The sequence below is a fragment of the Hemitrygon akajei genome, chromosome 20, assembly GCF_048418815.1.
Source record: "Hemitrygon akajei chromosome 20, sHemAka1.3, whole genome shotgun sequence".
In the NCBI taxonomy this organism is placed as follows: domain Eukaryota; kingdom Metazoa; phylum Chordata; class Chondrichthyes; order Myliobatiformes; family Dasyatidae; genus Hemitrygon; species Hemitrygon akajei.
In genome coordinates, this window is record NC_133143.1 from 44,533,492 (window position 1) to 44,549,585 (window position 16,094).

Sequence of the window (16,094 nt, forward strand, 5' to 3'; positions counted from 1 at the left end):
CCCTTATGGCATAATAATGCTTTCCATATCCCCTCCCTAGCAGCAATAAATTGATGATTAAATGTAAACCTGGTATTGCTCTGTATAAACAACACACACAAAATGCTGGTGGAACACAGCAGGCCAGGCAGCATCTATAAGGAGAAGCACTGTCGCCAGGAAGAAGGGTCTCAGCCCGAAACATCGACAGTGCTTCTCCTTATAGATGCTGCCTGGCCTGCTGTGTTCCACCAGCATTTTGTGTGTGTTCTTTGAATTTCCAGCATCTGCAGATTTCCTCGTGATTGCTCTGTATAGCGGGATACATTAAGCTGAGTATTTCAATTAATTTTTTTCTCCAAGTTTAAAGTAAACTTTGATTAATAATCGATTCATGCTATATTTAACTTAATGATAGAATGTCTTTTACTTAAAAGGATATGGAGTACATCTACAATATTTAGGAACACATGATGATGTTGAACATGATGGAGGGATGGGGCGGGGGGTTGGGGAAAAAATACCAATTTGGGAACACCTCACACAGAGACCAATTTGTACAATTCAGATGTTAAACTGGAACTTACAGGGATCATTCATGTCCACTACCCAGAGGATCCATTTCTGCCAAGCTGATGCATCAGAACCTCACTCAGGGGCTACCAGAGGACAGCAGCACAAAAGGCCAATAAGAAGGCTAGTGAAAACATGGAGGTGGTGAGGGAGCACGACATCTCTGGTACATCATGTTAGCACACTTTTTCCCCATTCTCTTTTACTACTGCTCCCTACCAGATATGTAGAGCTCACCAAATCAAACACATTCCAACTGACTAGCACCAGTAATCCCAACCTACATATCAAAGACAACTGCGTGAAACAAAAGACTGGTTGCAATGTGTGAAAGGAGCTCGTGGCCAATGAAAAATGAGTCATAGAAAAGTTCAGCACAGCAACAGGCCCTTCAGCCCATTGAGTTCATGCCAAACTATTTAACCTGCCTAGTCCCATTGACCTGCACCCGGACCATAGCCATCCACAGATCTACCATTTATGTACCTATCCAAACTTTTCTCAAACATTGACATCAAGCTCGCAATCACCACTTGCACTGCCAGCTCGTTCCACGATCTCATGACTCTGAATGAAGAAGCTTCCCCTCATGTTCCCCTTAAACTTTTCACCTTTCACCCATAACCCATGACTTCTAGTTGGAGTTCCACCTAACCTCAGTAGAAAAAGCTTTCACCCTATCTATATTCCTCATAATTTTGTATACCTCTAACAAATCCCCTCAATTTTCTATGTTCCAAGAAATTCCTATTCAATATTTCCTTATAACCCAGGTCTTCCAGACCCAGTAACATCCTTGTAAATTTTTTCTCTATTCTTTCAGCCTTACTTATACATTTCCTGTAGATAGGTGACCAAAACTGCACACAGTACCCCAAATTAGGCCTCACCAATGTCATATGCAACTTCAACATAGCATTTCATCTCCTATACTCAATGCATTGATTTATGAAGGCCAATGTGCCAAAATGATTCTTTATAACCTTATCTACCCATGACACCACTTTCAATGAATTATGGACCTACACTGGCATGCAAAAGTTTGGACACCCCTGGTCAAATTACTGTGAATAGTTAAGTGAGTAGAAGATGTACCGATTTCCAAAAGTCATAAAGTTAAAAATGAAACATTATTTTCAACATTTTAAGCAAGATTAGTGTATTATTTCTGTTTTGTACAATTTTGGAGTGAAAAAAAGAAAGGAACACCATGCAAATGTTTGGGCACCCCAAAAAATTTGAGCTCTCAGATAAATTTAACCAAGGTCTCAGACCTTAATTAGCTTGTTAGGGCTATGGCTTGTTCAGTCATCGTTACCAAAGGTGATGCAAATTTCAAAGCTTTATAAATACCCTGACTCCTCAAACCTTGTCCCAACAATCAGCAGCCATTGGCTCCTCTAAGCAGCTGCCTAGCACTCTGAAAATTAAAATAAATGATGCCCACAAAGCAGGAGAAGGCTATAAGAAGAAAGCAAAGCATTTTCAGGTAGCCGTTTCCTCATTTCGTAATGTAATTAAGAAATGGCAGTTAACAGGAATGGTGGAGGTCAAGTTGAGGTCCAGAAGACCAAGAAAACTTTCGCGAGAACTGCTCATAGGATTGCTAGAAAGGCAAATCAAAACCCCCGTTTTATTGCAAAAGATGTTCAGGAAGATTTAGCAGACTCTGGAGTGGTGGTGCACTGTTCCACTGTACAGTGACACATGCACAAATATGACGTTCATGGAAGAGTCATCAGAAGAAAACCTTTCCTGCGTCCTCACCACAAAATTCAGTGTCATAAGTTTGTAAAGGAACATCTAAACAAGCCTGATGCACTTTGGAAACAAGTCCTGTGGACTGATGAAGTTAAAATAGAACTTTCTGGCCGTAATGAGCAAAGGTATGTTTGGAGAAAAATGGTACAGAATTTCATGAAATGAACACCTCTCCAACTGTTAAGCACGAGGGTGGATCGATCATGCTTTGGGCATGTGTTGCAGCCAGTGGCATGGGGAACATTTCACTGGTAGAGGGAAGAATGAATTCAATTAAATACCAGCAAATTCTGGAAGCAAACATCACACTGTCTGTAAAAGAAAAGCTGAAGATGAAAAGAGGATGGCTTCCACACCAGGATAATGATCCTAAACACACCTCAAAATCCAGAATGGACTACCTCAAGAAGTGCAAGCTGAAGGTTTTGCCATGGCCCTTACAGTTCCCCAACCTAAATATCATCGAAAATCTGTGGACAGACCTCAAAAGAGCAGTGCATGCAAGACAGCCCAAGAATCTCACAGAACTAGAAACCTTTTGCAAGGAAGAATGGGTGAAAATCCCCCAAACAAGAATTGAAAGACTCTTAGCTGGCTACAGAAAGCATTTACAAGCTGTGATACTTGCCAAAGTTGGTGTTACTAAGTACTTACTAAGTACTGATCACGCAGGGTGCCCAAATTTTTGCTTCAGGCCCTTTTCCTTCTTTGTTATTTTGAAACTGTAAAAAAAAGGAAAAATGATTCTTGCTTAAAGTATTAAAGAAATGTGTCATCTTTAACTTTATGCCTTTTGGAAATCAGGTCATCTTTTACTCACTTAGCTATTCACATTAACAGAAATTTTGACCAGGGTTGCCCAAACTTTTGCATGCCACTGTATATTCCTGGATCCCTTTGCTTTATAGCACTCCTCAGTGCCCTATCATTCACTGTGTAAGATTCAGTTCAATCTAGCATTTTCCAGGTTCTCCAGATCTCACTGCGATCTTTGATAGTCTTCCTCCCTGTCCACTATATTCCCAGCCTTGGTGTCATTCATAAATTTGCTGATCCAGATAACCACATGATTATCTAGATCATTGATATATATGACAAACAAGAATGGACTCGGCACCAATCCCTAGAGTACTCTACAGGGCTCCAGTCAGAGAAGCAACCACCTACTATCACACTCTGTTTCCTCCCATAAAGCCAAAGTCTAATCCAATTTACTACTTCATCTCGAATACCGAGCAATTGAACCTTCCTAGATTTTGTCAAATGCCTTGCTGAAGTCCATGTACACAACATCCACTGTCTTGTCTTCATCACTTCCCTGGTAATGTCCTCAAAAAACTATGAGACTGGTTAGACATGGCATACCACACACGAAACCATGCTGATTAATCAGTCCAGGTCTATCCAAATACTCATAAATCTAGTCCCTTAGAATACCTTTCAATAAATTTCCTAGCACCAATGTCAGGCTCACCGGCCTATAATTTCCTGGTTTATTTTTAGAGCCTTTCTTAACCAGTGGAGCATTATTAGTTATCCTCCAATCCTGTGTGCTTGACACTGAAGTGACAGTACAGACCTTTAATTGCTGTCTCTTTCACAAACCTTGCATAACTGTTTTAAAGATTAATAACAAATGTCAGAGATTTCCCTCAGAAGCTGGTAGTGCTCAGCATGGTCTACAGCATTTTGTCAGTCATACAGGCCATCAGACAAATGTCAGCCTTATTAAAGTGAATCACACAAGAAAATATTTACTCGTGCAATTTAACTACGTCCTATGCTATTAGGTCCAAATTCCAGAAAACTTTTCCTCATCAATCTGAATTTAATTCTTGCTTTTCCTCAATATTTTTCTCTAAAATATTGTTGAAAACGTGGTTCGAAAAGATGGTATCACATTTTATCCGTGCTTGTTTTTCTCCACAGAAAAGGGTAAACAGATTTGGATACATTTTTAGCGGTGTGTGTATTGAGGCAATGTCCTTGAGTTTTTTGTTGAGAAGTTACAGGAAGATAGCAAACTGAAGGAGGGCCCTCAATCCCGTTTCAGAATCAAAACAACGCCACGACAGATCTAATGTTTAGGATCAACTCTCCAACCTGGTCTTCGTGCCTTCACATTCCATAGCATAAAAATAAGTCTAATGACACAGACAAAATTATCCTCAGCCTTTTGATGTAGAGTATTTCATAGGATTTACAACATTCCCCTCATTCCTAAAAAAAAGTTTTATCCTGGGACCATATTCTTTAACTCCAGACTTTCCAGTTGAAGGAAGTCACCTCTTGGAATACACCCTGGCCAGCTTTTCAAAATTCTGTTTTGCTTATATGAGATCACTTCTTAAGCCAGAGTGCATTTCCACAACTATAGTTACTTCTCCCAAAGCTAATAAGATCAAATACTTTCTTGACAACATTTCAGTGAAAATTGATGAGATGTGATGAAATGGATTGAGAAACTAAAGCTTCAGGATAATTGAAGGGACAATCACAAATGGAGCAATTCAGACCGAGACTCTTTATCAGGACTACAAAGAAGGGGAAAGAAGCTAGAATAAGGTGGTGGGTGTAGCTGAGGGAGTACAAACTAGAAAATCATGGGGTGAATATAGGTGGGTGGGGAGGAGGAATGAAGTGAGAAGGTGGGAGGTTACAGTTAGAAAAGGTTAAGGATGGAAGAAGGAGGAATCTGATTGAAGAGAGTGGACTATGGGGGAAATGGAAGGAGGAAGGACACCAGAGAGAGGTGATAAGCAGGTGAGAAGAGGAGAAGAGGTAAGTGAGGAGCCAGAGTGGGGAATGGAAGAATAGAGAAGGGGAGGGGAAAAATTGCCATAAGTTAGAGAAATTCATGTTCATGCCACCAGATTGGAGGGTACCCAGATGGAATACAAGGTGTGTCCCTCAGCCTGAGAGTAGCATCTTCGTGGCAACAGAGGAGGCCATGGACTGACATGTCAGAATGGGAATGGGGGTTGGAATTAAAATGGTTGGCCACCCAGGAAATCCTGCTTGTTGCAGATTCAGGAAGGAGGATGGCAAACATTCTCCTCTTTACATTAACAGAGGTTGAGAGGGTTGAAAGCTTCAAGGGATAACATCACCAACAGCCTGTCCCAAACTTACCATGTAGCTCTAAAAAGCACATTAGTGCCTCTAATTCATCAGGAGGCTAAAAAAATACATTTTCTGCTTTGGAAAATAAAATGTAAGGGGAAAATATACAGTTACGAGGACTACAACCTTGTCATAGTCTGGAGGTTTGTGTGCCTCACTGATCTGGAGTGCTACTGTATATTGGCATGTATCAGGGCTTTATGCTTTGGCTCTTGGTAGGGTCACCCATGCCAAACAGATCAAAGGGTAGAAGCCAGACTAAGAGTGGTCCACCAGTCCTCCAGGTTTAGGGGTTCAGCTCAGGGCTAAGAACCCTGACTGGTAAAACAAAATTGTTATGGAACCAACAATGAAGCATCCTTTCCATCTGAGGGAGTCAATAGGAACTTGCATGACTGACAGTCATGAAAACTGAGAGGAAGCTACTGACACAATGAAGGAAGTCCTGAACGCTGCCAGAGATGGAGTACCTTCACCGTTCCCTAAACGCCAGTGGCATAACAGGTAGTCAGAAAGTGTTCATGGACTGTTCAGAAATCTGACAGCAGAGGGGAATAATCTGTGTGCATCTTGCCACACCTATACTTCCTCCATGATGATAGTAAGGAAGACAGAGAAACACAAGTTTGACATCATTATTAAATCATGATTTCTGATCCTCTTTCAAACTTTGAGTCTGGGTCTCAGTTTATAACATTTCTTTGGCAGGAAAAGTATTTGGTTTCTGTGAGATGTTACTGATATTGAATAAGCATTCTCATTGCTACGACAAAGGTGACAGTTGGAAGCTTGCTGATATTCTTCACCCCCCCCCCCCACCCCATTCAGAATCTTAAAGGAAATTGTCACTAGTTTCTATTTTGTTTCTCCAGCATTAGAGTCTGAAATCAATGCTAATTCCAGTTGTTCTATGCCCTGTTATCCCACTTGAGGGGTCCCACCAAATTTAGACTTGCATTTCCAATGAAAAGGACTCAGTAGAAGCCAGCAGGAAATTATCTGAATGGAGTGAATGCTCGTTGGCCTGCTGTGTATTTCTGAGGCTTGAGCTCTATGATTCACAGATTTCATTTTCATTTCCGATCTTCCCTTTTCATTAAAAAAAAAATCACAAAGCAGATTTCAAGCCAAGCACCTTCAATGTTACATCATTCTGTTTCCACTACACCACGGTTGTCAGACACAGACAGTCAGCTGTTGAGTGCTATTTGTAGCCATTAGTTTGCTAGTGCTACCTTGCTGTGAGTCATATTGAAAAGCATGCTCGGATCTGTGTGCAGAGTGATGTTCCTAGGCAGCTTATGAAAAAGAAAAGCGGGGGGTGGGGGGGGGTGATATACTTCAATTCTAACTTAAAAATGATTTGCAAGTAACTTTGAAAGATTCTGAAAGGATCGGAGATTTGTAAACCATGTTACTTTAATGACCAATGAGTCATGCCACAGATCAAAGACCAAGGCATAAAATTACCTGGATAGGGCGAGACCGCATCTCCTGTCCTGGAGCAGGCAGCAAACTGGAGAACCAGCTACTGAGTTACACTGCCATTATAATTCAGGGCACACACAGACAAAGTTTAAACCTTGGATACCATGTGGAAATTACCTTGTAGCATTCCATAACTAAAATAAATCATAGCCTGATGAATGTTTATTCAACATATTACTGACCAGTTCCTCACTGTTATTCAGCTGTTTTTATTTTCAATTTAAAGACTTACTCATACATATTTCATGTTCAGATGAAAGATGTGAGACTAAGTGAATCTGAAATTCTAATTATGTCACAATAGGAGCTGATCCTTCACCCAAATGTGCTTCTCAAGTCTCAAAGTCCAGCTCTGGTACAGCCTTAAGCCGTTGCAGGCATGTTCCACCCTGCTGCCTTGGTGGGAATTCTGCCTAATGAATTAGTGACAACTTAAATCTAGCGCAAGTGTAGCAGTCCTATTGGCATGTACAGCATATGAGAAATCCTCCACTGGCAAAAAATGCACATCTTTGTACATATTACAGAACACTGATATGTTGAAGACATTGGCAAACAATATTAGACTTCATTTTACATACAACACATCTGGATTATGTTCAAGTTAGGCTCCAGGCAATTTACTATCACCATGTTTTTAGAACGATTTCTGCAGGATGTGAATGACCTTAGTGATTCAGCAGAATATCCAGGCTGTAGACTAAGAAATAGGAATAGGAATTAACTTAGATTCCGATTTATTTATCACATGTTCATCGAAACATACAGTGAAATGTGTTATTTGCATTAACAACTAACACAACTTAAAGTTGTGCTGGAGGCAGCCCACAAGTATTTAGGTTGGCAAGGGATGTGTTTTATTTCTATAGTTTTATGAACTATTCCCAAAATGAAGTAGAAGTATAATGGAGATATTAAAATGAAGGCTGAAAATTTCAAAACTAGCACTGGGCATACCCATAATAACAGCTTATTCTAGTTAAACCCTTAATAATTAGATCCAACCTATCAAAGTTTACTATGGTCTGAAAGGAAGAGCAAAAGTGGGCATAGCTAAGTCAGGATTATAGCTTATGGAATTTGGAAATGTTTCTTGACCTTTAATTTGTATACTTTCAGTTTCTACTATTAATGATTGACAATCAAAAGTCAACTAAACATTATTTAAAAATAGAATCCAATTTGTTCTCTCATGCTTGAATGAAAATAGATTCATTCCCATCTTTCAGCTTGTCAATAAAGGAGGCAAATGCAAGATAATAATTTTTCCATTATTGTTTGTCTCATAAAATGTTAGTTTATTTATAGCAATGATGCTGCATCTTGGAAGACTGGATAGTTTGAGCAGACAATACCTGACAAGATTCTGAAATGTGTTCCTGAAAATTCACCCAGCATCACCAAAACAAACAAATAAAATGCATTATGGAGGAATCATATGATTTTGTGTACTACATTCCTGGCCATGAAACTGCACAGGCTCTTGCCAATGTTATCTCCAGTAGAAAATGCACATGCAAAATCCTCTCAGGGTTTGCAAACAATGCAGAAATAGTCAATGCAGAAATATTTTATTCAGGAAAAATATTTTTCCTCATGTGTGCACACGCTGTTCTGAAGAGTCCCATGGTATTACTTGGAAGAGTAGGGATATGTGTATTTTATCTTACATATTTAAACAGATCTTTCAGCTCATCAACCCAATACTGGTTTGGGGAGCATGTCCATCATCTACCGACAGCTTCATCAACTGCTCCCCCACCGCTAATCAATTAGATTGCCATCATCTATATTAGGAACAATTTACAGCAGCTAACCAAGCTGCAGCATTGTGTTGCTATGGGGGCAAAATCCAAGTATCTGGGAGAAGCTGATCTAGTCAGAGGGAAGATGCGCTAACTCCGGAGACTGTATCAGGTCAGGGGTGAAGCAGCTTACTGAAACAGTGTCCAATTGTCCCTGTCCCAATGTCATATGCAACATACAGTCACTAAACAAGCATCCAGATTATCCACCCAAAATGGTAGGCCTCTGTGTGCAGATGATGCATCCTAGCCAGCACAGTACAATATGGGGAGCAAGCTGGTGCCCATACAATAGGCTTGCCCTCTCCATGTGGCCGATGACTCCAAAGAAATGGCAGAGACCAAAGCAGTTTGGAGCCAACGACGTTGCAGGCACTGCCAGCCAATGTTATACTCAACATGGGACTGCCTTAATGACTCTAGCTCTGGATTTGCCCTCAGGTTATACATCTGAACCTTTCCCTAAAAGTGGGTATAGCCGCAAGGCTGCTGAGGTTTGAGATCAGAGTTGTTCTTCTCAAGGATAAGCTGCCAACCGTGGTTGACGAGCCATCTGTCCAAATTGAAAGCAGACAGTAATACATTGCTATTTATGGGAAACAGGCACAAAATCATTGTTGCATTCTTTATATTGATAGTGGCTACATATAAAACATATCTGCATCTACCAGGAATGTGAAAGCGCAATAAGTACAAATCTTTCCGCTTTTAAATCTGATATCTCCCAAAATAAACTCAATAATGGAACAGTTATTACCATGCAGTAAAGCTCTTTATTGGTCAAACTGAATGCTCAAGTAGCCCTAAATCTAGTTTAATCACACAAGGGACCCACCAAATTAAAAGCCATTTGCAAATACTGCACTGTCAGTTTTTTTTTATCATTTCAATTACGAAAATAGATGCCAAGAATAATATTAAGCCCAGCTCACATTTTGGGGAAACAAGCCAATATTATGGAACTATGAAATTCAGATTTCTTATGCTGTAGGCAGACATTCAGTCCATTGCACCTATGTAGCTCTGAGCCACTTCCATCATTCCTAACCCCGCACATTTCCCTGCCACTTACCCTCTCTCCTGCCTGTCAATAGCTCCAATTTAAAACTGAAGGAGGATCCTGGGCTTAGACATTACCGTTTCTTTTTCCATAGATACTGCCTGACCTGTCAAATGTTTCCAGCATTTTAGAGACCATTATGAATCGACCCACCATGAGCATGCCTACCATGATGCCATTCAATACTAATCCCACTTGCCTGCATTAACCCATATACCTCCACATCTTGTTCATTCAAGTATTTGTCCAAACTCTTGCGGCCCAACCACCACCCTCTGGCACCTCATTCCAGATACCAACAACACTGTGTAAAATAATAATTACCCCCTCTGATCTTCTTTACCCCTCCCCCTCTTGTCATAATCCCACACCCTCTAGTTTTAGATGCCTTGCCTACCACTGGAAACAGACACTGGCTATTTATCCCATCTACTCTCTCAATTTTATATACCTCCATCACATTACTTCTTAGCTTCCTTTGTTCCTGGGAAACCAGCTCTAGCATATCCAATCTGTCCTGATAAGAATTCCAGGCACATTCTTGTAAATATTTTCTACAATATTTCTAGCTTAATAGCATCATCCCTGTAGTGTGGAGACCAGAATTACACAAGTTACTCTAATTGTGACTTAACCAACATTTTGTACAACTGTAGCACGATGCCCCATCCTGTATTCAATGCCTTGGCCTGTGAAGGAAAGCATACTATGCTTCACTACCCTTCTTACACAAGGAAATATTGAAAAATTTACAATTGCATGATTTTTTCTTTGAAAATTGAATTATCTCATCTCACCTCACTCCCAAGAAACATTGAGACCTGTTTCAAAAGCCTGGTATCAGGAATGTGAACAACATGGCATGCCAAATGGAGACAGGTGTGTAATTAAGACCTCGTTGGAGTTGGAGAGGGTATTAAGTGGATGGTAGACTATCTTATCAATGGGTTCAGAAAATTTTGAAGAGCTAGTATTAGTGGCAAAGTGTCAGGGACATCTTATGCAAGGTTTATCTCCCCCAATCTAAAAATAGATTCATAGATTTCATGCGATGATAATTCAAGAGGACTAGCATGAGATCATATACTTTATAGAATATATACAGAATGGAAGAGGTTGTACTCCATAGCTGAATACTCGACAAGGCTGTTTCTCAAATGCATTTCCGCTTTAGTGTGCAAAACTTTGGGCAACAAATGCAGAGGACTCCAGGCAGGTGAAAGAATCACCTAGCCAACCTGTTTACTGGGTCTGACCAAGGCAACAATTTGCACTTCTAGGCAGCAGGCCATTGTCCACGCTGATGAGCTGCTCTCTTCTGAATTTAGGATCATAGCCCAGTGTCCATGAGGAAGGAGCAACAATTTCCATTGCATACTCGGGGCTTTCATTACCACTGGGAACTAGGGTCTAGAGTGCATCCAGAACATTAACTTAATGCCATTTCTGCTTTAATGGTTTTAATTAAAGTCCTTGGGGACAAAGAAGTGTAATAAACAAGGCTACATGACAGAAAGTTGTAATTCTAGGACATGCTACCTTTCAGCAGAGATTTGCCACTATCCTGAAATTTGAATGGGTAAATTTGGATTATTATTGCCACATGTACGAAGTACAGTGAAAACTTTCTCTTGCATATCATTCATAGAGAGTGATTCATTGCAACAGTGCATTGAGGCAGCGCAAGGTAAAACATTAACAGAATGGAAGTGTAACAGCTTCAGTGGAAGTGCAGCACAGGCAGACAATAAGGTGTAAGATCATAGTGAGGAAGCTTGTGAGGTTAAAATTCCATCTTATCCTACTAAGGAAGCATTGAATAGTTTTGTAACAGCAGGATAGAAGCTGTCTTCGAGCCTGGTGGTACGTGCTTTCAGACTTTTATATCTTCTGCCTGATTTGTGGAGGACGGGGAAATGGCAGTTGGCATAGAAGGAAGTATATTTACGATAGGTGGAGGTTTTGCTTATGTTGGATTGATTAAGGCAGCAAAAAGTGCAGATAGAGTCCTTATACAGCTCAAATATACCAAGATAACACTAAAGAAAAATTTATAGTCTTCTTGTGACCCATACATAGCCTTTGAAAAACATTTTCTGTTTATTGTTTGTGTGACCTTCCTGTATTAACTAGCTGCCATTACAAAACTGCAGAACTGTTCTGAACAAATAATTTTGCGAAAAGCATTCATTGCTGGAAATAGTGCATTGGAAAATGTTAGCTATAATTTACAAAAGTACGACAAGATATTTTTTCTCATTAGCTTGAATAAAAAAAATAAGTGCCAACCATAGTGCACATTTATCATTTACAACACACCTTGTGCAGATAATGAGTACAAGTTCCAAAAGTTAATTAATCTAGCTGTGCAGTTGGTAATTCATCAAGAAAATGGTTCAGTAAAATTTTGAAAGAAAGTGCCACCTTGCCACTTAGGATTAGGATATTGTAGCAACTTTGGTTGCAAATCAGTTATTAGTGGAGAACCAAATATAGATCCATAATTGACAGAAGAAAATGTGCACTATGATACTGGAGGAGAATAAAGTTATGACATAAAGCAAATAATTAAATTCAAATGTAAATTAAATTCACATGCAAGGCACTTCAAATTGAAGCGTTAGAAGTTTTCTGACACTTAAAGGAAGTTAATATGAAAAGCCTCGAGGATTGAACAGTCTTTATTTATTTATTGAGATACAGTGCAGAATAGACCATTCTGGCCCTTTGAGCTGCATCACCCAGCAACTCCTAAATTAACCCTAGCCTAATCATGGGACAATTTAGAATGACCAGTTAACTGGTGCAGTTTAGGACTGTGAGAGAAAACCAGAGTACCCAGAGGAAACCCACGTATTCATGGGGAGGACATACAATCTCCTTTCAGATGACATCAGAATTGAACCCAGTTGCCCCAATAGCACTTGCTAACTTGGCACCTTATTAAGCAATTGGTATAGATTTTCTTCCACTCCAGTTAAGTGAAATCAATGTGGGACCCACAGATTCTTCCACAGGTAAGGGCCAGGTAGTGTCTTACAGGAGAGCGATTAAGCTGTTTGAGATGATGCGCAATTTTCAGGCAAGGACAATGAGCAACAAAGGACAGCAGCAAACGTTCTCTGGCACTGCTGTAGGATATACAACACTTTTACAAATAGCTACATCCTTTTGTTCTAGCTAACCAGAAAGGAACTTGTGTGGTAAAGTCACATAGACTGTTTAAGTACAAGTTAAACTATAATCATGGCCTTGTTAATGATGTGGTAGCCATGATGCAGGCTCACATTTCTTCCCAATGAATGCAAGTATTACTCCAGTAACAGACACAAAAAGCTTAACTAATACCCCAGTGTACTGCTGAGGAACCATTGCTCTGCTAGAGGTGCTTACCTTGGGGCAGAGGAGAACCTGAAGCTAGATGACAAAGGATTAAGTTGAGATGGTAAAGCTTTTTTTTAAATATAAACAGGGTGTTAGGTACATGGAAGGACCTGCTAAAATAGAAGAGAGTACAATTACAACATTTAAAATTCATTTGGATGGATTCACAGACAGGAAAGGTTTAGAGGGAGATGGATGAAATGAGGGCAAGAGAGAGCAACTCAGGAAGACATCTAAGGTTGAAGGTCATCCAACTCATGGATGAATTGGGCTGGAGGACCTGCTTTAGTGCTGTACAATTCTGGCTCTAAGACCCACATTCTTTTGCCCACATTCTCACTCCAACTATCCCTGCTAACTCATTGACCAGTATCTTATCTGGAGCTTATTTCCCTGAACAGATGCAAACCCCTCCCCAGCTTCCTGTCACCTTTCCAGCTCTGATGAAGGGTCCCGTCCTGGAACATTGACTAGTTCTATTTACGAAGATGCAGCCTGACTGGCCGAGTATTCCCAACGTTTTCTGCTACCACTTTAGGTTTCGAGCACCAGGTTTGATTTAAGATTTTTGCATTCTCTGACATCTAGCTCATTGAATTTGTAACCAGGTGTCTATGCTAACAGCATGTATGCGTACTTAACTGCCAATTTAATGCTCAGATCCACAGCTGAAAATGTGGCAGAGCAACTGCAGGAGCTCAGTTTGATTTCTGCATACTGATCAACAAGGAGATGATATAATTATATTGCTAGCAGATTATACACAGAGGTGTATCACTGTATAAGAGCCATCATGAGCTCTCCTGTATTAGTTGATAACCGAAATATTGAACTCACATGTCAAACTCAAATAACAGCAAGAATGGATTAGTTTGAGGTAAACTGTGATGTTTCAATCTGGGATGTAGATAACAGCAATCTTGCAATACAAGAAGCATCTTCACAAAATATATTGGTGTCACAGCAGAACAAGTATATTTTAACAGTTCTACCTAACGCTCGTCAAGGGAAAAAGAGAACATGTCATATGAAAAAGGAAAATGTGGTGAGAGGAAGCAGTTCACAAAGGTAATTCCAGAGCTCACAGCCTGAGCATCTAAAGGCATGCCACCACTGGTGGATGTGCAAGAGGGAAGAACTGGAGAAACTAAGCTTTTTGAATACAGGGAGGTTGTGTTAGAAAAATAGGGAGGCACATGGATATCAAAGTTGAAAACGTGACACTTTTTAAATTGAAGGTAGTGCTAAGTTTTGAGCTGCTTAATATCAGATAAGGCACAAATTAATGAGGAAGCAGTAGAATTGGATAAGCTGAAATTTAGAGGCAGGGGATGGGAAGCTGGATAAGAAAATGCTGGAATAGTTATATTTAATGTAACAATTAAAGATTCTAGCCTTTGCAGGTTTCTACCGATTGCAGTATAAATGACTACAGACATGTCCCACATTGATAAACAGGGAGCCAATGTAGTTTGCAGATTTCCAGATTCTCCCCACATGTGCTGCTAATCTGCTCATTACTTCGAGCAGCTTAAATTCTATTTTAACAAGGCGATTTCCTTTTCAAAAAATTGAAATGTCTCTTACTTCATATTCAACAAATCAATCCTGACATCTTTGATATCATGAGAATAAATTTCCCTTACTCACTTTTTAGGATGAACAATAATCAAAAATAGACCTTTAAATAAGTCAAGAACTGGATAAACCAGGGGTTCACAAGCTGGGGTCCACGGACCCATAAGACCATAAAATATAGGAACGGAATTAGGCCATTTAACCCATCGGGTCTGCTCCGCCATTTCATCATGGCTGATCCAATTTTCCTCTCAGCACCAATCTCCTGCCTTTTCCCCATATCTCTTCATGACCTGACCAATCAATAATCTACCAACCTCTGCCTTAAATATACAAAAAATCCTCTACAGCTGCCTGTGGCAAAGAATTCCACAGATTCACCACCCTCTGGTGAAAGAAATTCCTCCTCATCTCCATCCCAAAAGGACACCCCTCTAATCTGAGACCACACCCTCTGGTTGACTCTCCAACCTTACGAAACATCCTCTCCACATCTACTCCATCAAGGCCTGTCACCATTTCATAGGTTTCAATAAGGCCACCCCTCACTCTTCTGAATTCTAGAGAATGTAGGCCCAGAGCCATCAAATGCTCTTCATATCACAAGCCATTTAATCCTGGAATTACTTTCGTGAACTTCCTTTGAAACTTATCCAGTTCCAGTGCACTTTTTCCTACAATAAGGGGCCCAATACTCCAAATTAAGCCTCACCAGTGCTTTATAAAGTCTCACCATTATACCCTTGCTTTTCTATTCTATTCCTCTAGAAAAGAATGCTAACATTGTATTTGCTTTCTGCACCGCAGACTCAACCTGCAAATTAACCTTTAGGGAATCCTGCACAAAGACTCCCAAGTCCCTTTGCACCTTGCTTTTCTTTGTATTTTCTCTCCATTTAGAAAACAGTCAACCCTTTCATTTACTCTACCATAGTGCATGACCACATACTTCCCAGCACTGTATTCCATATGCCAGTTCTTTGCCCATTCTCCTAATCTGTCTAATTCCTTCTGTAGCCTCTCTACTTCCTCAAAACTACCTGCTCCCCCACCTATCTTCACATCATCTGTAAACTTCACAATGAAGCCATTAATTCCATCATCCATATTATAGATATAAAATATAAAATGAATTGGTCCCAACACAGACCTCTGTGGAACACCACTAGTCACTGGCAGCCAGTCAGAAAAGGCTTTCTTTATCCCCACTCTTTACATCCTGCCAACAAGTCACTGCTTTATCCATGCTAGAATCTTTCCTGTAATACCATGGCCTCATAGCTTGTTAAGCAGCCTCATGTGTGGCACCTTGTCAAAGGCCTTTGAAAATCCAAGTGCATAAA

General features: G+C 40.2%; 1 protein-coding gene across 5 annotated transcripts in view; it reads right to left on the bottom strand.

The window, feature by feature from the left end:
* LOC140713762 (cadherin-18) overlaps positions 1-16,094 on the bottom strand; it is a 638,248-nt gene that overhangs the window by 540,690 nt on the left and 81,464 nt on the right. The window contains exon 2 of one of the 5 annotated variants that reach the window (XM_073024258.1): positions 2,968-3,035. The exons of the other annotated variants lie outside the window; for them this stretch is intronic. The gene's annotated coding sequence lies outside the window, so the exon portion shown is untranslated. The remainder of the gene's footprint in view (positions 1-2,967; positions 3,036-16,094) is intronic. 5 annotated transcript variants of the gene reach the window in all.